Source organism: Anomaloglossus baeobatrachus, chromosome 2, assembly GCF_048569485.1.
Source record: "Anomaloglossus baeobatrachus isolate aAnoBae1 chromosome 2, aAnoBae1.hap1, whole genome shotgun sequence".
In the NCBI taxonomy this organism is placed as follows: Eukaryota; Metazoa; Chordata; class Amphibia; order Anura; family Aromobatidae; genus Anomaloglossus; species Anomaloglossus baeobatrachus.
Genome location: NC_134354.1, coordinates 417714904 through 417740144, shown reverse-complemented (window position 1 = coordinate 417740144; position 25241 = coordinate 417714904). Strand labels below are relative to the sequence as shown.

The 25241-nt window shown below is 52.1% G+C and overlaps 1 protein-coding gene and 1 long non-coding RNA gene across 2 annotated transcripts in view; one reads left to right on the top strand and one right to left on the bottom strand.

Moving 5' to 3' along the window:
• LOC142291544 (uncharacterized) overlaps positions 1–3138 on the bottom strand; it is a 29281-nt gene extending 26143 nt beyond the window's left edge. The window contains exon 1 of the long non-coding RNA XR_012750503.1: positions 2994–3138. This is a non-coding gene — a long non-coding RNA (uncharacterized LOC142291544). The remainder of the gene's footprint in view (positions 1–2993) is intronic.
• Positions 3139–3180: 42 nt separating this feature from the next.
• TMEM39B (transmembrane protein 39B) overlaps positions 3181–25241 on the top strand; it is a 91984-nt gene continuing 69923 nt past the window's right edge. The window contains exon 1 of the mRNA XM_075336146.1: positions 3181–3288. The gene's annotated coding sequence lies outside the window, so the exon portion shown is untranslated. The remainder of the gene's footprint in view (positions 3289–25241) is intronic.

Genomic DNA, 25241 nt, shown 5'->3' with positions numbered 1-25241 from the left:
GTCCGCGCGGCTTCCAGGACAGGCCCCCTGGCGTCCGCGCGGCTTCCAGGACAGGCCCCCTGGCGTCCGCGCGGCTTCCAGGACAGGCCCCCTGGCGTCCGCGCGGCTTCCAGGACAGGCCCCCTGGCGTCCGCGCGGCTTCCAGGACAGGCCCCCTGGCGTCCGCGCGGCTTCCAGGACAGGCCCCCTGGCGTCCGCGCGGCTTCCAGGACAGGCCCCCTGGCGTCCGCGCGGCTTCCAGGACAGGCCCCCTGGCGTCCGCGCGGCTTCCAGGACAGGCCCCCTGGCGTCCGCGCGGCTTCCAGGACAGGCCCCCTGGCGTCCGCGCGGCTTCCAGGACAGGCCCCCTGGCGTCCGCGCGGCTTCCAGGACAGGCCCCCTGGCGTCCGCGCGGCTTCCAGGACAGGCCCCCTGGCGTCCGCGCGGCTTCCAGGACAGGCCCCCTGGCGTCCGCGCGGCTTCCAGGACAGGCCCCCTGGCGTCCGCGCGGCTTCCAGGACAGGCCCCCTGGCGTCCGCGCGGCTTCCAGGACAGGCCCCCTGGCGTCCGCGCGGCTTCCAGGACAGGCCCCCTGGCGTCCGCGCGGCTTCCAGGACAGGCCCCCTGGCGTCCGCGCGGCTTCCAGGACAGGCCCCCTGGCGTCCGCGCGGCTTCCAGGACAGGCCCCCTGGCGTCCGCGCGGCTTCCAGGACAGGCCCCCTGGCGTCCGCGCGGCTTCCAGGACAGGCCCCCTGGCGTCCGCGCGGCTTCCAGGACAGGCCCCCTGGCGTCCGCGCGGCTTCCAGGACAGGCCCCCTGGCGTCCGCGCGGCTTCCAGGACAGGCCCCCTGGCGTCCGCGCGGCTTCCAGGACAGGCCCCCTGGCGTCCGCGCGGCTTCCAGGACAGGCCCCCTGGCGTCCGCGCGGCTTCCAGGACAGGCCCCCTGGCGTCCGCGCGGCTTCCAGGACAGGCCCCCTGGCGTCCGCGCGGCTTCCAGGACAGGCCCCCTGGCGTCCGCGCGGCTTCCAGGACAGGCCCCCTGGCGTCCGCGCGGCTTCCAGGACAGGCCCCCTGGCGTCCGCGCGGCTTCCAGGACAGGCCCCCTGGCGTCCGCGCGGCTTCCAGGACAGGCCCCCTGGCGTCCGCGCGGCTTCCAGGACAGGCCCCCTGGCGTCCGCGCGGCTTCCAGGACAGGCCCCCTGGCGTCCGCGCGGCTTCCAGGACAGGCCCCCTGGCGTCCGCGCGGCTTCCAGGACAGGCCCCCTGGCGTCCGCGCGGCTTCCAGGACAGGCCCCCTGGCGTCCGCGCGGCTTCCAGGACAGGCCCCCTGGCGTCCGCGCGGCTTCCAGGACAGGCCCCCTGGCGTCCGCGCGGCTTCCAGGACAGGCCCCCTGGCGTCCGCGCGGCTTCCAGGACAGGCCCCCTGGCGTCCGCGCGGCTTCCAGGACAGGCCCCCTGGCGTCCGCGCGGCTTCCAGGACAGGCCCCCTGGCGTCCGCGCGGCTTCCAGGACAGGCCCCCTGGCGTCCGCGCGGCTTCCAGGACAGGCCCCCTGGCGTCCGCGCGGCTTCCAGGACAGGCCCCCTGGCGTCCGCGCGGCTTCCAGGACAGGCCCCCTGGCGTCCGCGCGGCTTCCAGGACAGGCCCCCTGGCGTCCGCGCGGCTTCCAGGACAGGCCCCCTGGCGTCCGCGCGGCTTCCAGGACAGGCCCCCTGGCGTCCGCGCGGCTTCCAGGACAGGCCCCCTGGCGTCCGCGCGGCTTCCAGGACAGGCCCCCTGGCGTCCGCGCGGCTTCCAGGACAGGCCCCCTGGCGTCCGCGCGGCTTCCAGGACAGGCCCCCTGGCGTCCGCGCGGCTTCCAGGACAGGCCCCCTGGCGTCCGCGCGGCTTCCAGGACAGGCCCCCTGGCGTCCGCGCGGCTTCCAGGACAGGCCCCCTGGCGTCCGCGCGGCTTCCAGGACAGGCCCCCTGGCGTCCGCGCGGCTTCCAGGACAGGCCCCCTGGCGTCCGCGCGGCTTCCAGGACAGGCCCCCTGGCGTCCGCGCGGCTTCCAGGACAGGCCCCCTGGCGTCCGCGCGGCTTCCAGGACAGGCCCCCTGGCGTCCGCGCGGCTTCCAGGACAGGCCCCCTGGCGTCCGCGCGGCTTCCAGGACAGGCCCCCTGGCGTCCGCGCGGCTTCCAGGACAGGCCCCCTGGCGTCCGCGCGGCTTCCAGGACAGGCCCCCTGGCGTCCGCGCGGCTTCCAGGACAGGCCCCCTGGCGTCCGCGCGGCTTCCAGGACAGGCCCCCTGGCGTCCGCGCGGCTTCCAGGACAGGCCCCCTGGCGTCCGCGCGGCTTCCAGGACAGGCCCCCTGGCGTCCGCGCGGCTTCCAGGACAGGCCCCCTGGCGTCCGCGCGGCTTCCAGGACAGACCCCTGCGGTCCCCGCTGCTCACAGGACAGACCCCTGCGGTCCCCGTTGCTCACAGCACAGACCCCTGCGGTCCCCGTTGCTCACAGCACAGACCCCTGCGGTCCCCGCTGCTTCCAGCACAGACCCCTGCGGTCCCCGCTGCTTCCAGCACAGACCCCTGCGGTCCCCGCTGCTTCCAGCACAGACCCCTGCGGTCCCCGCTGCTTCCAGCACAGACCCCTGCGGTCCCCGCTGCTTCCAGCACAGACCCCTGCGGTCCCCGCTGCTTCCAGCACAGACCCCTGCGGTCCCCGCTGCTCCCAGCACAGACCCCTGCGGTCCCCGCTGCTCCCAGCACAGACCCCTGCGGTCCCCGCTGCTCCCAGTACAGATGCCCTGACGCCAGATGCAGCGCCCTGAACCCGAGAGAAGAAATTGAAAATCCCTGCTCAGGAAGAGGTCACACACTGGGGAGCAGACGGAATATATTAGAATACTGCCCCGATTCTGGGACACATGGGCTTTCACTGCTGAAGTGGAATCTCTCCTGTAAACCGTGTCCGTGCACTGAGCTCCCACCCGACCAGACACCGGGGCTCTCCCCACAGCTCGGAGTACTCACGCCCGCAGGAGCCCGTGCATTGTAAATGCGGAGGACACTTTACTCTTCAGCTTCACAGCTGCCATCTCGAGTCGTTGGCGAAAAATCGCGCAGACAGCTGTGATGACGTCACACGAGGCTGACACTAGAGGACAAGATACGCGAAGCTCTCATGTCCTCGGAATGCTGCCATCTTGTTGGAGACCATTGTACAGCAATCCACGCTTTCTATACGTTTTTCCTGAAAACAGAAGACGTAGACGTTAAGGTTCATTTCTGTCAGAAAAGGGACGGTCATCATAAACACCAAAGGGAGGTTTGTCCCTCGCTACCACTCGTTTGGTTGTAGTTATCTGCTGCTCATGCTGACAGTTGTGTATTAGCTGTGCCCTCTGAGGGGTGATAGCCGCTGCACAGCGTTTCTGTGTGGCCGAGGGGAGGAGCGGGCACTGCCTGTATGTGTGCGGGCGGATTACAGCGCGGAATTCTCACTGATTTCCTGTGCGGGGCCACAGTGTTGCGGATTTAGTGTTTGCATGGACCTGTTGGCTGTTGCTATGGAGATAGCAGACCCCGAGCCCACAGTGCGGTAACGCTGCGGTTTTCTTGTGCAGTAATCTGATCTCAGATTTATTATTAAACCATAAAATGCAATTTAATTTTTAAGTTCAGAAACTCCGGGTTTTGCAATAATTAAAAACATGATAAATTCATTTAAAAAAAAGTGGCAAAAACAGCACTAATCAGAGCAGATTGCTATTGAGTATTTGGTTGTGGATTCCTGCAGGAAAAGGTGCAGTTTTTAGTCTGTGTGTGAACATGGCCCGGGGCTGAGCACAGACTAGACGCACTCTTTCCTGAGAGGTTTTTATAAGAGTTTTTGTTTGTTTTCTGCAGTCACAGTTGCGGTACCATGGGAACCTTCAGCTATGGCCGCAAATAAACTGAGTGATGTCACCGCTCAGTCTCCGGCTGAAGACAACAGCATCTGGACATGTTCTGTGCCCGCACGCTGGGACTCCATTATGTCATTATGTAGGAGAGCCGGAATCGTTGTGAGACCTCGTGTGGATTACGTCAAAACTGGATGTTTGGATATCTAAGATGTCCACCGACAGGGGAGGACGTGCGTGAGGGAGCTCCATCACAAGCAAAGTCCATCCAGCTACTGCTGAGCTCCCCCTGACACCCACGGATTGTCAGTGCACGCAGGGAAGAGCATGTTCCCTGGACTCTGAGCTGGGTCTGAGCTAATTTAACTGTTGGATCCCACGCTACACCCGGAGGCCTAGCTGAGGCCTGCAGCGCTGGCAGCCCAGATCAAGCCCACTGGCCGTGCCCCGGAGACCACTGCCATATACACCTGGCAGGACCACTGCACATCGCCTCCACATCGCCCGCGGTGCCTGCTACCCAGGGCAGGATTGACAAAGTGGAGGTAGGAGCTGCAGGAACTCACAGCCACCGCCATCTTTAACTCCAGGATCTGAGGCCTCCCAGGAGAGACTGGTAATCACATACCTGTGCTCGTGTCCTGAGTAGCAGCTACAGTCAGCCTTGTGCCTGACTCGGACTGAGCCGGGAGACTCATTCTGGAGCGGGGGAGCGAGGAGGTGAGAGCTGGATGCTGCCATCCTGAGATATCTCTGCTCTCTGCACACCAGGGAGCTGGCGGGTGCGCACTCTTGAGGTGACTGTTTTGCTGACTGGCTGTAAACTTAATTCCCTCCTGCACATTTCACCCATCACTGCCCATCACGCAGGGTAAGCACTGGGAGCTTCTTATCTACACTGAAGGCACAGGGACCTGGGGAATTAAAGGGAACCTGTCACCAGTTTTTCGGCCTATAAGCTGCGGCCACCACCATTGGGCTCTTATATACAGCGTTCTAACATACTGTATATAAGAACCTAGGCCGCTGTGTAGAGTGTAAAAAAAACACTTTATAATACTCACCTAACGGTCGCGCTGCCGTGGATTCTAGTCAGATGAGCGTCTCCGTTGTCCGGTGCCGACGCCTCCTCTTTCGGTCATCTTCGTCCTCCTGTAGCCTGTGTGCATGACGCATGCTAAGTCATACACACTCGCCGGTCCTGCGCAGGCGCACTACAATACTTTGATCTGCCCTGCTCAGGGGAGATCAAAGTGTGCCTGCGCAGGACCTCAATGCCGGCAAGTGTGGATGACGTAGGACGTGTCATGTACCCCGGCTACAGAAAGACAACAAAGATGGCCGAAAGAGGCGACGGCGGCACCGGACAACGGAGGGACCACTGAACATGAAGATTGAGTGTTTCCTTTTTTGATCTCCCCAGTTGACTTGATCACTGGACGACTTTCTCTTGGGGTATCTTCTGTTACCAAAGGAATGACACTGGAATTGCCATGAAGAACACCTGAGAAACCCTTGTTTACTATCCACAGCCTTTTTCAAAATGTCATCCAAGGCATCCCCGAAAAGGAAGTTTCCGTCACAGGGAATGGTACAAAGTTTGGCTTTAGACTGGGCATCTCCCGGCCAGCTCTTAAGCCAGAGTGCTCTCCTGGCAGAGTTGGACAGCGCTGCAAATTTTGTAGATAGTTTAATGGAGTCTGCAGACGCATCTGCCAAGAAGGCCGCTGCTCTCTTCATGAGAGGTAGGGAGTAGAGTTGATCGAATCTGCCAAAATCCGGGACCGGCGGATTGTTCTGTCCCCACTTAAAGGTGATTGAAGACGCGTAGTTATGGAATGGCGTGAGAATCTTACCTTCGTTTTTCCTATAGGTGAGGCAGACATGACCAGAGCGCTCCAGAGTTAAACATGCACATGCTGAGATGAAACAATGGAGATTTATTTTCTCCAAAGGTTAAGGACATGCAGGAGTACAGCGGTCCAAGTACCTGGCATTGTGGTTCTCTTGTGATGCTTGTTTCTGGAGCCACTAAGGTCAGAAGACTTTTGCTTCTAGCAGCTCAAATAAGGGATGTGATTCTCACAATCTCTGGCTGTGAACTGAATATGCCAGGAAGTGATGTAAGAGGAGTAGCAGACACTCCCATGGGCTGGACAAAAAGAAACAGGAGCTGAAAGGTCTGACCAGTAGATGGCAGCAGAGACAAGCATGAAAAACATTAAATAACAGTTTTAACTAAAACAAATAGGAACAGCACACTCCCCGTCTGAAATTCACTTTGGGGATTTCACTATTGAGTCCATAATACACCCTGAAACAAAAGGCATGTTACATGCAAAACAAACTCAATTGAGTCCAAAACAAGAAGGATGGCTCAAAGTTCAGGTCCGGTAGCGTTCATCCTGTAGGGACGCTCTCAATGGGCAACAGCAGAACAAGTTCGTGGATTGGCCTTCCAAATGTCTTCGTCTCCCCTTTCCTGATGACCTTTAGCTCCACCTTCTGAACATTGCCGTCCTGGCTAGGCAGTATCCTAGTAATCAGTCCCATAGGCCAGTCAGTCCTTTCTGTGGTCTGGTCTTTCATGAGGACTAGGTCTCCTTTGAGGTTCAGCTTGGGATGTTGCCACTTCTTTCTTCCTTGAAGAATTGTGAGGTATTCCTTCCTCCATCGTTTCCAGAAGTAGTCAGCCAAGTATTGAACCCGTTTCCAGTGTTTTTGATAAGTGTTCATGTGGGTAAACTCTCCGCTGGGCATTACCGCGTTGTCAGTTTTTTGGGTAATAAGAATAGTAGGAGTCAATATGGTTGGTGTTTCTGGATCCATGGTCACCGGCACAAGAGGTCTTGAATTGATAATGGCTGAGACTTCAGTTAAAAGAGTGACTAGAGTCTCATGTGTGAGTCTTGAGGAATTGACGTCCATTAGCATGGAGTTCAAGATGTTGCGTAAAATCCCGATCATCATCTCCCAGGAGCCTCCCATGTGAGAACTGTGAGGGGGATTGAAGATCCAGGTGCAACCTTTCTCTGCCAGCTGATCTTGGATAGGCTTGGTGTCGATGTTCAGTTCTCTACTTGCACCGACGAAGTTGCTTCCACGGTCAGACCTCAGCTGTTTCACTGGTCCTCTGATGGCAAGGAACCTTCTCAAGGCGTTAATTAGGCTGGAGGTATCCATGGACTCTAACACCTCAATGTGAACGGCTCGAACACTCATGCAGGTGAATAACACAGCCCACCGATTACTGTTTGCTTGTGCGTCGCGAGTTCTGCGTGTGGAGACCATCCATGGTCCGAAAACGTCTAGGCCCACGTAGGTGAAAGGTGGCTCTGTAGAAAGTCTGTCTGTAGGCAAGTCAGCCAATTGTTGGTACAGTTGTTTTCCTCTCGCTTTACGACAGTGCACACAATCGTGTAGTAATTGTGCTACACGTCTCTTCATCCCAATAATCCAGAGGCCTGCAGACCGTAAAGCGCCCTCTGTAATTTGCCTGCCTTGGTGTTCAGTCTTTTCATGGTGGTGTCGGATCAGCAAGACTGTAACATGGTGTTTGTTGGGAATGATGAGAGGATTTTGTTCTGCAACTCCAAGATGAGCCTGGTTTAAACGACCACCAACTCTCAGTAAGCCAAAACTGTCGATAACTGGGTTTAAATTGGCGAGAGGACTTCTTAATGGAATCTGCTGTTTGTTGTATAAACACTTCCATTCTATGGCGAATTCACTCTGTTGGAGGTGGCGTATTATAAGGGACTCGCTATGGAAGATGTCCTCAGCAGAAAGGGTTTTGTGGCAGACATGCCAGCGATGACAGTCTTTGTTTTTAAGGTCCATACAATAGCATCTGGCGATATGCACTAACCTAGCGACAGTCCTGACGAGCCTCATCCAGCTGGAGAAACGTTCAAAATGTTGGCAACTGAGGTTGGAAGTTTTTTCTGCACTGATGGCCATAGTATTGACTTCAGCTCGGACATCTGGATCTAGGATGCTGAAGGCTTCCTGGACACCTTCTTCTGACTGTCTCAGCAGGAACTCTGGACCTGTAAGCCAAGAAGAGTTAGCAAAAGAACTTATAGACATAGGTCTAGTGGTGTGAGCTGCTGGATTCAGTTCGGTTGGTACAGGTTCTGCTAGGTTCTTGCAGACTTTCTTGTCCAGAAAGGCGATGCTGTGTTCTCTCATTTCAGGTTTGCTGTTCATGGAACGCTGAAGAGAGTTACACCTAGTCTGAGCTTGATCTCGGTTGTTTGGGAGTCTTACCCTGGTAGATCGGAAGGGTAATGGAGAGACCCAGTGGTTGGTTTTGTCTTTAGAAAACTCAGTCCATTATTTCGATGAATTCTCTGTCCTCTACTGACAAGGCTACATTATCGTCGTCCTTGGTTGTGTGAAAGACTGATCCTCCCAAGTTGTCGATATGCAGAGAAGCGATGTCAGGTAGCTGTATTGTGTCTGGAGACTTCTCTTTCACTCCATAGTGATGAGGACATGGCTTTAGGCAGGTTGTCCGCCCATCTCCATGCACGTAAGTCTTGAAGGAATCAATTTCTGATCGATTAACGCACACATTTCCTATGACTACCCATCCTAAGTCCAGTCTCTGGGCGTATGGTGCATAGTCAGGCCCATTACACTGTTGTCGCACCTTGTGTACCCTTAGATTTTCTCTGCCGAGCAGGAGTAGAATCTCTGCGTTATTGTCCAAAGGTGGGATAACACTAGCAAGGTGTCTTAGGTGTGGTTGATGAAATGCAGCTTCTGGGGTAGGAATTTCATTCCTGTGGCTGGGTATTTGGTCACATTCAACGAGCGTTGGTAGAGGTATTTCAGTCTTTCCATTGATAGGAGAAGCAATGAATCCCTGGGCTCTTCTGCCGCTAGTCTCTATGCGACCCGAGCAGGTGTTCAAAGTGTAGGGTTCTGTTGGTCCATTAATTCCGAAGGCTTCAAAGAATTTGGTTCCTGCCAGGGACCGGTTGCTTTGGTCATCTATGATGGCATACACCTTCATTGCCTTTTCTGGATGTCCCTCGGGATAAACCTCGATGAGGCATATTCGGGCACAACATTTCTGCATTTGGCCCTCTCCACATACCTCTGAGCATGAGCAGGAGACGGCTGTGGTGGTGTCAGTCTGATTCTTGGACTCCCCGCCATGACTTGGAGTGGGAGCGGTGGTGATTGCAGCCGGTGTGTCTCTAGCTAGCTGGGTTGGGTGCATGGCTGAAACGTTACAGTCCTTGGCCATGTGCTCAAGTGATGCGCAGCATTTGAAACAGATCCCAAGCTCTGTGAGGACTTTCTTGCGCTCCTGTAGGGTTTTGGATCTAAACCCTCTGCACTTGTTCAATGAGTGCGGTTTTTTATGGATAGGACATTCTTGATTGAAAGACTTATCTCGTGATGAGATGGTGTACTGTTTATCTGTAGGTGCTGCAGGTGATGGTAGCTCTGTCTTCATAACACTCACAGTGTTCTTAATGTCTCTGCGTTTGTGTATGGCACCTTCATACCTTGATGATGATGTTGTTGCAGCTGCCGAAGTGTTGAACTCTAGGAAGTCGAGGCTGGGGTCGTTCCTCATCTGGGCCTGCTTGTCGATGTACCTGCAGAAGTGAATAAATGGGGGAAAGGTGACTTCTTGCACTCTTTTGTACCTTGAGACTGACGTTGCCCATTTCCTTTGCAGACTGTATGGCAGCTTCACCACGATTGGGTTCATTCCATGGGCTGTATCTAGGTAGCACAGCCCAGACAGACGAGGGTCTCTTTTGGCGAGCTCCAGCTCCATGAGCAGATCACTTAGGTCTTGAAGCTTGTGGACTTCTTTAAGGTTGATCTTTGGGATGTCCTGCAGTCTCTTGAATAGGGCTTTCTCTATTGCTTCTGCGCTGCCAAAGGTGCGTTCCAGTCTTTGCCATGCAGCAGCGAGACCTGCTTCTGCTTGTCCCACATAGACGGTTCTGAGGCTCTTGATACGGTTTGTAGAGCCTGGGCCCAACCACTTGATCATGAGGTCGAGCTCCTGTTCTGCAGTTAAGTTGAGATTGGCGATGGCTGCCTTGAAAGTTGCTTTCCAGGCCCTGTAGCTCTCTGCACGATCATCAAATTTCGTGAGACCAGTGTTGATTAGCTCTCTGCTCACCATGAACCTGGCAAACTCAGACATATCTGATTTCTCACCACTTGTTGCCACGATGACTTGTGATGCCCCTTGGGCGTATGGGCTACCAGGCGTGAATGGATGAGATGTTCCTGGGTAGAATGACGTTGCTGCAGGGTTGAGCTGTGGTTTAGCCTCTGTAGATTCTGATGACCGCTGCTTGAGCTGTGGAAGTGGGTCAGGAAACACTTGGTTGCCATCTTGCCGTGGTGACTGTGTTTGAGAGGGCACCTCTTGGTGACTGTTAATAATTTGCTCAGGTGCTTTAGATGGTGCTGCCACTGGTAGAGGTAAGTTGGAGGTTTCGGTGTTGTCGGCTTGGACGGTACTGCAAACCGGGGTTGCTACAGGTAACTGATTCAGTACATAGTCTCTTGTGCGATCAACTGGATTGTCTGTTTCCAGTGGTGGCGAGTGAGCTGGATCAGGACCTTGGATCAATGTTTGCTCAAGTAGTCTCACTTTAGCTAGTGCAACTTCCTCTTCCATCTGTGACCGAAGAATCTTTATCCGAGCCTCCGCTTCTGCCCTTTTGGCTTCTTCTTCTGCAAGTGTGTCAGCCTCTGCCCTGCTTTAGCGGCTTCTGCTTTTGCAAGGGCTTCTGCTTCTGCCCTTTTGGCTTCTGCCTCTACTTCTCTTTCTGTGAAGGAACGTCTCACCTTGGATTCTTCCGCTCTTATGCGGGCCTCTAGTATCCTGTCGCTCAGGCCTGAGCTTCTTGAGGACGATGACCCGGATGACCGAGAGGAACGTCTAGATGAGGTTGATCGGTGTGATGTAGTTTCTTGCTGGTGAGAGATACAGTGTTCGGCCTTGTCTATGGCATCTTGCACCTTGGCATCTCTTTCCTTGTCCACCTCTTCTGCCTTGCTCAGGTCTGAAAGAGCTTCATCAATTTTAGAGTCTTTTAGAAAGGTAATGTACCTTGTTGACAGTCTCTTGTATCTTTCATGAGCTGTGTTCAGTTGTTCCATAGCGGCTTGTAAGCATGCGGCATCGCCTGATGAGGATTCAAGTCTTGACATGTAATAGATGACTCCTTCCCACAGTTCTTCCAGGTGTTCACATAGCTCATCTTTCATAGTGTGATAGTTTTCAGTGGCCTTTATCGTGGGTTTGGAAGAGCGCTTCGGTCGGACAACTTGGTCTGCTAGAAGCGTGGGATCTGCCTCCTGGGCTTCATAATGGACAGTATCAGGTTGTATTTGCTCTGTTTCAGCAGTGGGGAACTGTCTGAGGTTTTTTTCGGCCATTTTGATTTAAGACGTACTGTCTCTTTAAGAAACTTGACTTTTGAATAGGGGTCCAAAAATTGTTGTGCAGCTCCGCAAGGACTCTCTGATGAAATTCCCAAGGTGTCTTTAGCAAAACTTGGGGTTCGTAGTCCAGCAATGTGCAGTAATGAGGTATAATGTACTGCAAGTCTATAGAAGGGGTATGGCAAGAGGGAAACAGCAGGTGCATAATCTGTCCCTTTACAATGCAAGCAGAGGTGATACAGGACGTGGCAGATGAGAGAACTTCCCCTTAGGCTTGTCCAGGCATGCACTGTTGCAGGCAGACTAGTGCACAAGGCTTGTTGCTAGGCAGATTACAAGGGAAGTTACAGGGTTCTTAGGGATCTGTAGCCAGGGTATTGAGCTGTTAAGCAGTCTTCTGACTGTTCTGTCCCCACTTTAAGGCGATTGAAGGCGCATAGTTATGGAATGGCGTGAGAATCTTACCTTCGTTTTTCCTATAGGTGAGGCAGACATGACCAGAGAGCTCCAGAGTTAAACATGCACATGCTGAGATGAAACAATGGTGATTTATTTTCTCCAAAGGTTAAGGACATGCAGGAGTACAGCGGTCCAAGTACCTGGCATTGTGGTTCTCTTGTGATGCTTGTTTCTGGAGCCAGTAAGGTCAGAAGACTTTGCTTCTAGCAGATCAAATAAGGGATGTGATTCTCACAATCTCTGGCTGTGAACTGAATATGCCAGGAAGTGATGTAAGAGGAGCAGCAGACACTCCCATGGGCTGGACAAAAAGAAACAGAGGAGCCGAAAGGTCTGACCAGTAGATGGCAGCAGAGACAAACATGAAAAACATTAAATAACAGTTTTAACTAAACAAATAGAAACAGCACACGGATCACTGCCGGATTGAAAATAAAATCTGGATTCCGGTGCCCATATAAATCTATGGGGACCAGAATCCGGAGATTAATAAGGTGTTGTGAGAGTGCATGCCAGACCTCCTGTATTTTTGGGCAACCCCATAGGCAGTGAAAAATGTCTGCCGGTGAGTGCATGCATTTAGGGCAGGAATGCGAGTCGGATGGGGACATTTTAGATTTAATAGCTGGGGAAATATATACTTTATGAAAAATCATGAGCGCCATGGTTTTGTAATGGTTGGTTATAAATGACTTAGGCTATGTGCGCACTAGGCCGTTTTACCCGCGGATTTACCCGCGGATTTGCTGTGGCAATTTCTTGAGAAAGGTTTGAAATCTTTCTGCAGACATTTCCCAGCAAAACCTATGGGAACAAAACATAGCTGTGCGCACACTGCGGATTTTTCTCAAGAAAATTTCTTGAGAAAATTTTCTCAAGAAACTTTCTTGAGAAAATGAGCATGCCCATTATTTTCCGCAGGTACCTGCGGTATACCCCCGGAATTTCACTCCATTCACTGTAATGTAATTGCGAAATTCCGGGGGTATACCGCAGGTAGCAAATGATGTGCGGTATACCCCCGGTATAGCCGCTATTTACCTGCGGTAATGCTCATTGCTCCCTGCGGTTTTGCAGGGAGGGATGTCATTATGCCAGGAAGAGGAGGCGGAGCAGAGTAAACACAGGCGTCACACTCCCTGGACGCCGCACAGAAGCGCTTCCGTGTGACGTCCAGCGGGTGCCCGTGCAGTCTGTGTCCTGCTCTAGCCCCGCGGCTGCCTGCCCTGCAGTGTGTCAGTGTCTGCCCACAGTATCAGCAGCTTGTCACCCTGCAGCGCAGGCAGACACTGACACACAGCAGCGCGTGCAGCCGCGGGGATGATGGGCGCTGCTGTCAGGAGGTGAGATGAGATCATTACCTGCTGTTACGATCTCCTGCCTCCTGACGTCACCGCTGTCACTGCCGTCTATGCCCGTCTCGCGAGCGGCCCGAGACTGTCACTAGCGGGGACGTCACGGGCTCTCGCGATACTGCTGACAACACGGCGGGCATAGAAGTCAGTGACAGCGCTGATGGCAGGACTGCAGCAGATCATCACAGCAGGTAATGATCTCATCTATCCTCCTGACAGCAGCGCTCGTCATCCCCTGCAGTGACCTGGGCTATTGAAGTTAGCTGCATTGCTCTCCCAGCCAATGGGGAACATTCTGTTCTTCATGGACTGGGACAGTGACTATGGTATGGATCGCCGTGGGACCCTCCCCCTTATTGGATTACGCCGGACGTGGAATTGATTGTTCTTATCAATAAACTGGTGAAAGAGGGAATGTGGGGAGTTTTTTTTTTTTTCAAATAAAACTTTTTTTGTTGTCTATTTTTTATTTCTTACTGACTAGGTTGGTGATGTCAGGTATCTGATAGACGCGTGACATCACTAACCCCAGGGCTTGATGCCAGGTGACATTACACATCTGGCATCAACCCCATATATTACCTTGTTTGCCACCGCACCAGGGCAACGGGATGAGTTGGGGCGATGCGCCAGGATTGGCACGTCTAATGGATGCGCCACTTCTGGGGCGGCTGCAGCCTGCTATTTTTAGGCTGGGGAGTGTCCAATAACAGTGGACCTCCCTAGTCTGAGAGAATATCAGACCCCAGCTGTCCGCTTTACCTTGGCTGGTGATCCAATTTGGGGGGGACCCCACGTTTTTTGTTTTAAATTATTTATTTAATGTAAAATAACAGCATGGGGTGCCCTCTGTTTTGGATTACCAGCCAAGGTGAAGCTGCCAGCTGTGGTTTGCAGGCTGCAGCCGTCTGCTTTACCCTAGCTGGCTACAAAAATAGGGGGAACCCGACGTCATATTTTTTTTAATTATTTATTTTTTGGCTAAATACAAGGCTAGGCACCCTTTAGTGCCACATGAAAGTCACTAAAGGGTGCCAGCTTAGAATATGCAGGGGGGTGGGACATTATATAGGTCTTTCTCATCTATCTATCTATCTATCTATCTATCTATCTATCTATTCATCTATCCATCTTTCCCTCTATCCATTATCTATCTATCGATTATCTATCTATTATCTATATTATTTATTTCTGTTCAGCATAAAAAAAACGCAGGGATCAACCTGCGGAAAAACCGCCGCAAAACCGCGGTAAAATCGCGGCAAAAACGCATGCGTTTTTCCCACGGATTTGGTGCGTTTTTTTACCGCAGGTGCGGTATACTTCAACTCCCAGAAGTTTCTCAAGAAATTTTCTTGAGAAAAATCACTTTTCTAGTGCGCACATAGCCTTAGAGACCAAATGTAGAACTGGTGGAGAAAGGTTGAACTAGATGGACCTAGGTCTTTTTTCAACCTAAGTAACTATGTAACTATGTAACTATTGTATGGTAACATGGATATACCGTAATACGTAGCGTGACTTCCAAGAGAACTTTTACTGGACAGTCCGTTAGCTGAGCCACCCATTTACCCGGGCCTGGAGAAGAGTCTGACCACTGAATAGAAGGCTTAAGAAACTTATATATGAGACTCAGGGAATAAGTCCCTAGGTGGGCTCTAATGGAGATTAAATTTAAGGGGTGCTCTCTAACGTCTTCTGGTATAGCCTGTAACACAGAGTTTACATAATGCCTAATCTGGATTTAAGTGAACTTATCACCCACCAGCACTGGATGCTTGAGAGCAGTGTCCTCTGAAGTAAGAGGAAGTTGTTTATCTGACAACAGATCACAGACTAAACGACCGCCATTATTCCCAAGCACATGGTAAATAGGAGATGGCCTACCCTGAAAAAAGTAGGGATTACCCCGGAAAGGAAGATGAACTGAGGTGTGAATGTCAAGTGCACCAAATCGTCTTGCCAGGCGCCAACCCAAAACAACTGACCACAATAAGGGGTTCTTTTTAACCTCTATAGAAACATCAACTGGTCGTAAATGGAGCAAAGCTGGGAGACTAAAAGGTCCCATACAGGGGCGTAACTAGAGCTTGATGGGCCCCGGTGCAAAGTTCGGAACTGGGCCCCCCCCATCCTCTACGTACACCGACACTTGGGGTATGGGATAATGATGTTGACACTTGGCTCTTTCCCTCAGCACCCAGCTTCCCTATGTTCTGATATCCATCCTGTCATCGGCACCCAGCTTCCCCATGCTCTGCTATATGCACATCAGAGCATGGGAAAGCTGGGTGCTGAGAGATGTATAGCAGAGCATAGGAAAGCTGGATGCTGAGGTAAAGAGCCCTTTTCCCCTCAGCACAAAACATTCCCATCCCATGCTTGTATCTTTGTCCCCTGTTGTATAAAGTTCTCCAAATACTATAATAGCCCCCACATAGCCTTCCATATAGTATAAAGGGTCCCACATAACCCTTCATATATTAGAATGCACCTCCATAGTCCTCCATGTATTATAATGCATTTCCCATAGTTTTGCATGTATTATACTGCACCACATAGTCCTCAATATATAATACTGCACCACAGTCCTCCATGTATTATAATGCATTTCCCATAGTTCTCCATGTATTATAATTCACCCCAGGCCTCCATGTATAATGCAGCCAGCCCCCCATGTTCCATGTATAATGCAGCCAGCCGCCCATGCTCCATGTATAATGCAAGCCCCCCAACGCTCCATGTTTACTGCTGGCAGCCTCTCCATGCTCCCTATATACTGCTGGCAGCTCCCCCATGCTCCCTGTATACTGCTGGCAGCTCCCCCATGCTCCCTGTATACTGCTGGAAGCTCCCCCATGCTCCCTGTATACTGCTGGAAGCTCCCCCATACTCCATGTATACTGCTGGCAGCTCCCCCATGCTCCCTGTATACTGCTGGCAGCTCCCCCATGCTCCCTGTATACTGCTGGCAGCCTCCCCCTTGCTCCCTATATACTGCTCCCTATATACTACTGGCAGCTCCCCCATGCTCCCTGTATATTGCTAGCAGCTCCCCCATGCTCCCTATATACTGCTGGCAGGTCCCCCATGCTCCCTATATACTGCTGGCAGCCTCCCCCATGCTCCCTATATACTGCTGGCAGCTCCCCCATGCTCCCTATATACTGCTGGCAGCCTCCCACATGCTCCCTATATACTGCTGGCAGACTCCCCCATGCTCCCTGTATACTGCTGGCAGCTCCCCATGCTCCATGTATACTGCTGGCAGCCTCTCCATGCTCCCTGTATACTGCTAGCAGCTCCCCCATGCTCCCTATATAATGCTGGCAGCTCCCCCATGCTCCCTATATACTGCTGGCAGCCTCCCCCATGCTCCCTGTATACTGCTGGCAGCTCCCCCATGCTCCCTATATACTGCTGGCAGCCTCCCCCATGCTCCCTATATACTGCTGGCAGCCTCCCCCATGCTTCCTATATACTGCTGGCAGCGTCCCCCATGCTCCCTGTATACTGCTGGCAGCTCCCCCATGCTCCCTATATAAGGCTGGCAGCTCCCCCAGTGCTCCCTATATACTGCTGGCAACCTCCCCCATGCTCCCTATATACTGATGGCAGCCCCCCCATGCTCCCTATATACCGCTGGCAGCCTCTCCATGCTCCCTATATACTGCTGGCAGACTCCCCTATGCTCCCTATATACTGCTGGCAGCCTCCCCCATGCTCCCTATATACTGCTGGCAGCTCCCCCATGCTCCCTATATACTGCTGGCAGCCTCCCCCATGCTCCCTATATACTGCTGGCAGCCTCCCCCATGCTCCCTATATACTGCTGGCAGCCTCCCCCATGCTCCCTGTATACTGCTGGCAGCTCCCAAATGCTCCCTATATACTGCTGGCAGCCTCCCCCATGCTCCCTATATACTGCTGGCAGACTCCCCCATGCTCCCTAAATACTGCTGGCAGCCTCCCCCATGGTCCCTATACAATGCTGGCAGCCTCCCCCATGCTTACAATGCTGGCAGCCTCCCCCATGCTCCCTATATACTGCTGACAGCCTCCCCCATGCTCCCTATATACTGCTGGCAGCCTCCCCCATGCTCCCTATATACTGCTGGCAGCCTCCCCCATGCTCCCTATATACTGCTGGCAGCCTCCCCCATGCTCCCTATATACTGCTGGCAGCCTCCCCCATGCTCCCTATATACTGCTGGCAGCCTCCCACATGCTCCCTATTTACTGCTGGCAGCCTCCCCCATGCTTCCCTGGCCATGCACTGATTTAAAAAAAACAAAAAAAAACAAACACGTTTTTACCTCTCTCCTCGTTCCCCCGCTGCTGTCCTCACGTGTCCTCGTTCCCCACTGCTCCATCCTCATCTCTCCTCCGCTGCCCTGCAGCTGCGGTCGGCGTCCTCCCGCCCTGCGCACTGTGCTCTGAGCACCTGAGCACAGCGGACGCACAGGAGTGACGTCACCGTGCAGGCACAGAGGGAGAATGAAGGAGCGTGGAGCTGGACGGGCCACTCCACGCTCCTTCATTGTTGCTGTGTGTGATGACGGGGAAGGGGGGCCCGGTGCTGCCGCCGCTGACAACGGGCAGGGGGGCCCGCTGTCAGCGGCGGAGGCACCCGGTCATACAGTGGCCGCGTGGTCTGCGCCAGATCAGCGCTGCTCCTCTCACAGAAAGGAGCTGCTTGCTGATCTGCAGAGCAGGCCCCTAAAAGCTGCCGGGCCCTGTCGCACTCGCGACCTCTGGGACCGCGGTAGTTACGCCCCTGGTCCCATAGCCTCATCTATTGGAGTATTAGTGAAGCGGATGGAAGCACTGATCCAATCCAGTGAGTATCAAAAGAGCTATACTGTAGGCGTACATTCGGAAAATTAAGGCCACCCAAAGATTTTGTTTGTTGCAGCTTAAAAATGCTAATTCTGGAACCCCATTCTGATCCTCAAATAAATTGATGGAAGACCTTCGTTAGAAGCTTGTCATCAGCTTTAGAGAGCAAAACCGGCAATGTTTGCAAGGGAAAAAGGAGTTTGGGGAAATAAATCATTTTAATAAGATGAGCCTTACCTGCAAAGGACAGTTTAATGGATTTCAAGGATTGAATTTCTTGAACAACTGGGAAGATACACCGTGTGCAGAATTATAAAGCCCGCTACACACACTTCAATATATCTCACAATCCGTCGTTGGGGTCAAGTTGTAAGTGACGCACATCCGGCATCGTTTGTGAGGTATCTGCGTGTGACATCTACGTGCGATCAGGATTGAACGCAAAACCGTTGATCGCAAACACATCGTATCTTTGTCTAGAATTGAGCGTTTTGTTGCACGAACCTAGTCAATTGTAACGTGTGACATCCCTCATACGATTTTGGTGTCTGATGCTATGTGCGCAGGTGTGCGCTCTGCACCGCAGCTTAGAAAAGGTCCGCTTCAGAGCGCAGCTGAAAAGCTGCGTTCTGAAGCGCCTCACAATGTCTGTCATTCACTAATCTCTGTCAGTCGGTCACTCTCTCTGTCCCTCACTCTCTGTCCATGTCAGGCTATCCCCCTCTCTCATACTCACCGATCCCCGATCCCCGGCGCTGCACGGCGTTCACACTGCTCCAGTGGCTTTTACTGTTTTGAAAAAGCCGGCCGCCCATTAAACAATCTCGTATTCCCTGCTTTCCCCGCCCACCGGCGCCTATGATTGGTTACAGTGAGACACGCCCCCACGCTGAGTGACAGGTGTCACACTGCACCCAATCACAGCAGCCGGTGGGCGTGTCTATACTGTGTAGTGAAATAAATAATTAAATAATTAAAAAAAACGGCGTGCGGTCCCCCCCAATTTTAAAACCAGCCAGATAAAGCCATACGGCTGAAGGCTGGTATTCTCAGGATGGGGAGCGCCACACGTTATGGGGAGCCCCCCAGCCTAACAATATCAGCCAACAGCCGCCCAGAATTGCCGCATACATTATATGTGACAGTTCTGGGACTGTACCCGGCTCTTCCCGATTTGCCCTGGTGCGTTGGCAAATCGGGGTAATAAGGAGTTATTGGCAGCCCATAGCTGCCAATAAGTCCTAGATTAATCATGTCAGGCGTCTTTGAGACACCCTCCATGATTAATCTGTAAGTTACAGTAAATAAACACACACACCCAAAAAAATCCTTTATTAGAAATAAAAAACACAAACATATACCCTGGTTAACCACTTTAATCAGCCCCAAAAAGCCCTCCATGTCCGGCGGAATCCAGGATGCTCCAGCGTCGCTTCCAGCGCTGCTGCATGGAGGTGACCAGAGCTGCAGAATACACCGCCGCTCCTGTCACCTCCACACAGCAACTGAAGACAGCTGCGCAATCGACTGAGGTTACCCGCTGTCACTGGATACAGCGGTGGCCACGGGTGACCTCAGTGACAGCTCAGCTGATCACGCTACTCACCTCAGTTGCTGTGTGGAGGTGAGAGGAGCGGCGGTGAGTAGCGCGATCAGCTGAGCTGTCACTGAGGTTACCTGCGGCCACCGCTGTATCCAGTGACAGCGGGTAACCTCAGTGACAGCTCAGCCGATCGCACGGCTGTCTTCAGTTGCCGCGTGGAGGTGACAGGAGCGGCTGTGTCTGCTGCAGCTCCGGTCACCTCCATGCAGCGACGCTGGAGCATCCTGGATTACGCCGGACATGGAGGGCTTTTTGGGGCTGATTAAAGTGGTTAACCAGGGTATATGTTTGTGTTTTTTATTTCTAATAAAGGATTTTTCGGGTGTGTGTTTTTATTTACTGTAACTTACAGATTAATCATGGAGGGTGTCTCATAGACGCCTGACATGATTAATCTAGGACTTATTGGCAGCTATGGGCTGCCAATAACTCCTTATTACCCCGATTTGCCAACGCACCAGGGCAAATCGGGAAGAGCCGGGTACAGTCCCAGAACTGTCGCATATAATGTATGCGGCAATTCTGGGCGGCTGCTGACTGATATTGTTAGGCTGGGGGGCTCCCCATAACGTGGAGCTCCCCATCCTGAGAATACCAGCCTTCAGCCGTATGGCTTTATCTGGCTGGTTTTAAAATTGGGGGGACCGCATGCCGTTTTTTTAAACTATTTAATTATTTATTTCACTACACAGTATAGACCCGCCCACCGGCTGCTGTGATTGGGTGCAGTGTGACACCTGTCACTCAGCGTGGGGGCGTGTCTCACTGTAACCAATCATAGGCGCCGGTGGGCGGGGAAAGCAGGGAATACGAGATTGTTTAATGGGCGGCCGGCTTTTTCAAAACAGTAAAAGCCGCCGGAGCAGTGTGAATGCCGTGCAGCGCCGCGCCGGGGATCGGTGAGTATATGAGAGAGGGCTGCTCAATTCAGTTACTCAAGAGTTTAGCGGTCACCGGTGAGTCCTTCACTGGTGACCGCTAATCAGGGCACGACACAGACAGAGCCGCAGCATGGCAATGAAGTCGGGTGAAGTTCACCCGAGTTCATTCTGACAGTGCGGCTCTGTCTGTGTCTGCTGTCATCTGCCATTCAGCTCTGCTACATGGCTGTCTGTGTCTGCTGTCAGCGGCCATGTAGCAGAGCTGAATGGCAGATGACATAGTTAAAACTCATCCCTACACGTTACACACGCTTGTCAAGTCAATAAATAAAAAAAAAAAAGGGTGCCCAATGCATACGTCACAGAACACATGATCTAAAGGATCGCACACAAAATTGATCAATTTAACATAGACTACAAACGCTCGTGTGACAGCAAATGAACGACCTACGTGCAATCTCATAAGATCCCGTATGCAACCTGGGCGTGTCACATCGCAAATGCGATTGTACAACTAATTGCAACGTGTAAAGCAGGCTTTAGGCAGATTAGTATTTTGATCACATGATACTTTTTATACATGTTGTCCTACTCCAAGCTGTATATGTGCCGCCCCTGTGCCAGCAGCCGGCGCTGCTCGGATTCGGGCCTGCTGGGGTAGTGGCTCCAGGCTCTCTGGACCCGGGGGTCTCGTGGACACGCCGAATAAATGGGGGGACGTAGATGTACGGGCTAGGCCGTAGTAAGTTCGTGATGACACCCACGGTGTGTGGTGAAGTGGGACACCACCGCTGCTGTTGCAGGGCACCCGGGGAAGATGTTGTGCAGCCAGTTGTTAACCCCTCCATGGGTAGGGATGGTGGCCCCGGGACCCGGTGACTCCGTGCAGGGGATAGCGACCGCAGGGGGTGTTTGTGTACTCACTGTTAATAAACCACACAAGTCTCTGGTAAACCAAGGTGATGGTGGCCGGTGCCGCGGCCGGTTGCATTCGGGTCCCCCACCCGGCTGGTGGTCTCTATCCTTTTCCCTGCACTGTTTTGTGTAAGGTGGACTTCCTAGCGTGAAACTCAGGAGTTTCCGCTCCCGGTTGGATGTGGCCTAAGGAGCCGTGCCCGCAGACGCTGGCCCGTGGGATCTATGGGCCCTGGCGGTGACCTCTTATCCCTATCGGTGGGCTGTTGTCTTCTATGAGGGACTTTGGGTGGGACAGGACCTCTAGTCCTGGCCTCAATTGGTGAATTAACCAGTCCGCTCGGTTCCGGTTCTGGCTTCAGGGTCCGAGTACCCTCCTTTATGCTACGGTTTCCAGGTCGGTTCCCCGTGTCGGTACCGGCGGGCTACAACCCTGGCCCGGTCCACCTCGGTTCTGCCAAGCCGTCTTCCTGTCTCCTGCTGACTGAGACCACCGTCTGCCTCCTAGCCAGTGGCACCAGGGCTCCTAACCTGGTACTGTTCAACTTGAACTTTTCTGCTGGAGCTACACTTAGCTCCAGCCCACACTCGTCTCCAAACTGAACCACAAAACACTCTGAACTCGACTGCTTGTTTTCCCGCCCCGGGCTGTCTGGACCCCTGGGTGGGCGTGTCCCAACCGCCTGGTCACGCCCATTGGTGTGTCTATCTTTCCCTAAGGGGGGTGACTAGGGTTTCTCGTTGGCTGTGTGTTTCCTAGTGGAGGGAAGGTGTTATGCGGGAGCCTATTGTGACTACCTGGTTTTGCCAGAGCGCCACATATAGGCTTGAGAGCCAACTACCAATTAAGTAAATCAGGTGATGTGCATCTCTAAAATGAGGAGGGGTGTGGTGTAATGACCTCAACATCCTATATAAGGTATACTTAATTATTAGGCAACTTCCTTTCCTTTGCAAAATGGGTCAGAAGAGAGATTTGACGGTCTGTGAAAAGTCCAAAATTGTGAGATGTCTTGCAGAGGGATGCAGCAGTCTTGAAATTGCCAAACTTTTGAAGCGTGATCACCGAACAATCAAGCATTTCATGGCAAATAGCCAACAGGGTCGCAAGAAGCGTGTTGGGCAAGGGCAAAAAAGGCGCAAAATAACTGCCCATGAATTGAAGAAAATCAAGCGTGAAGCTTCCAAGATGCCATTTGCCACCAGTTTGGCCATATTTCAGAGCTGCAACGTTACTGGTGTATCAAAAAGCACAAGGTGCTCAGGGACATGGCCAAGATAAGGAAGGCTGAAAAACGACCACCTTTGAACAAGAAACATAAGATAAAAAGTCAAGACTGGGCCAAGAAATATCTTAAGACTGATTTTTCAAAGGTTTTATTGACTGATGAAATGACAGTGACTCTTGATGGACCAGATGGATGGACCAGAGGCTGGATCAGTAAAGGGCAGAGAGCTCCACTCCGACGCCAGCAAGGTGGAGGTGGGGTGCTGGTATCATCAAAGATGAACTTGTGGGACCTTTTCGGTTTGAGGATGGAGTGAAGCTCAACTCCCAGACCTACAGCCAGTTTCTGGAAGACAACTTCTTCAAGCAGTGGTACAGGAAGAAGTCAGTATCGTTCAAGAAAAACATGATTTTCATTCAGGTCAATGCTCCATCACATGCATCCAACTACTCCACAGCGTGGCTGGCCAGTAAATGTCTAAAAGATGAAAAAATAATGACATGGCCCCCTTTTTCACCTGATCTGAACCCCATAGAGAACCTGTGGTCTCTCATAAAATGTGCTCTACAGGGAGGGAAAATAGTGTCTGGGAGGCTGTGGTGGCTGCTGCACGCAATGTTGATCATAAACAGATCAAGCAACTGACAGAATTTATGGATGGTAGGCTGTTGAGTGTCATCATAAAGAAAGGTGGCTATATTGGTAACTAATTTTTTGGGGTTTTGTTTTTGCATGTCTGAAATGTTTATTTCTAAATTTTGTGTAGTTATGTTGGTTTGCCTGGTGAAAATAAACAAGTGAGCTGGGAATATATTTGTTTTTTTATTAAGTTGTCTAATAATTCTGCACAGTAATCGTTACCTGCACAACAGATATCCTCCTAAGATAGCCAAATCTAAAAAAAACCACTCCAACTTCCAAAAATATTAAGCTTTGATATTTATGAGTCTTTTGGGTTGATTGAGAACATAGTTGTTGATCAATATTAAAAAAATCCTCTAATATACAACTTGCATAATAATTCTGCTCACGGTGTATGAGTGCGAACATTCAATTTGTAGATATTATGGGGATTTGAGGGCAAGTGTACTCCAAGATAAGGCAGGGAATCTCCCTTCCACTAAAAGGGAAAGGGGAACGGCCACCATTTCTAAGCAGTTTTAAAAATTGCCAAAGCATGAGATTTAGTGAAATTTATACAAAACCCTGAGACTGCGCCAAACTCACTGAAGGCATCCATTATAAAAGGAATGGACTTTTTAGGGTTGGCTATCATAAGTAAAATATCATCCGCAAACGCTGATGTTTTGAGTGTGTGGTGGCCGATCTCAATACACCCAAAGGAAGGGATCATTTCCAAGTATCTCAGCAGGGGGTCTAGGGCAATGTTGAATAGTAAGGGTGATAGGGGACAGTCTTGTCTCGTGCCTTTCAGAATGGGAAAGGGAGCTGATTTTATGCCATTGAGCCAAATCGAGGTTTGGGGATTATTATAAATAGCCCGCACAAAGTTATAGAAGGTAAAGCCACAGAATCTATACTTAAGAGTTTGTATAAGATGACTTCATAACACTCGATCAAAAGCTTTATCAGCGTCAAGGCTGACTAGCATATTTTGCTTGGCCCTAGCCTGACGACTATGTGTGATAGCAGCCAATGCTAATATTAAAGGTAATAGACCGGCCATGAACAAAACCTATTTCAGATGGAGTAAGAATATCAGGAAGCATGGACTGCAGCCTATTAGCCATGATTTTAGTAAGCAGTTTAAAATCAACATTTAGGAGGGAAATTGGGCGATATGAGGCAGGGAGAAGTGGATATTTGCCTGGCTTCAACAACAAAGACAAACAAGCCTCATTCAATCGGTCAGGCAGAGAGCCAGAATTGGCAATCTGATTAAAAAGAGAGGTAAGGTGAGGTGTAAGTAAAGGTTGTGGTAGTTTATAAAATTCAACCGAAAATCCATCTGGCCCAGGTGCTTTAAGCAATCTAGAGGACTTAATGACTGATCCCACCTCCTCTGGAGAAATCGGCTGGTCAAGAATGTCCCATTGAGAAGCAGTAAGCCTCGGCGGGTCAAACTTACGCAGAAATTGATAGCTGTACTCCTAAGAATAAAGGGAGAGGCCATAAATACCCGCATACAAAATAGCGGAAAACCATGCAGATTTGGGTCGGGTCACGAGATATGGAACCATCGGGCATTGTACTGTTAGAGACTTTGGTAGCCATCCGAAATGGCTTTGTTAAAGAAGCCAGGAGCCGACCTAGTCTATTACCCCAGCAAAAATATCGGTTCCATTGATGGGCCAACTGATTGTGTGCCTGTTCGTGTAATAGTGTATTCAAATCCTGCTTAGCTGTAAGGTAGGCCTTTCTAGAAGCGGGAGCATTACATATTTTGAAGTCCTTATATGACTGAGTGAGCTGGTCCAAGAGAGGCCGCAGGGAGGACAACAGTTGCTTTTTCTTCTGGGAGACATAAGAAATAATGTGTCCCCTGAGCACCGTCTTGGCAGTGACCCAAAATAGGTTAATATCATCCAGATGTTCTAGGTTGTCCTCCATGAAGGTCTTCCACTAACTGGTTAGGTAGCGCTTAAAATCATCAGAAGTGTAAAGATAAGGGGAAAGCGCCACCAAAAAGATACGGTTTTACTA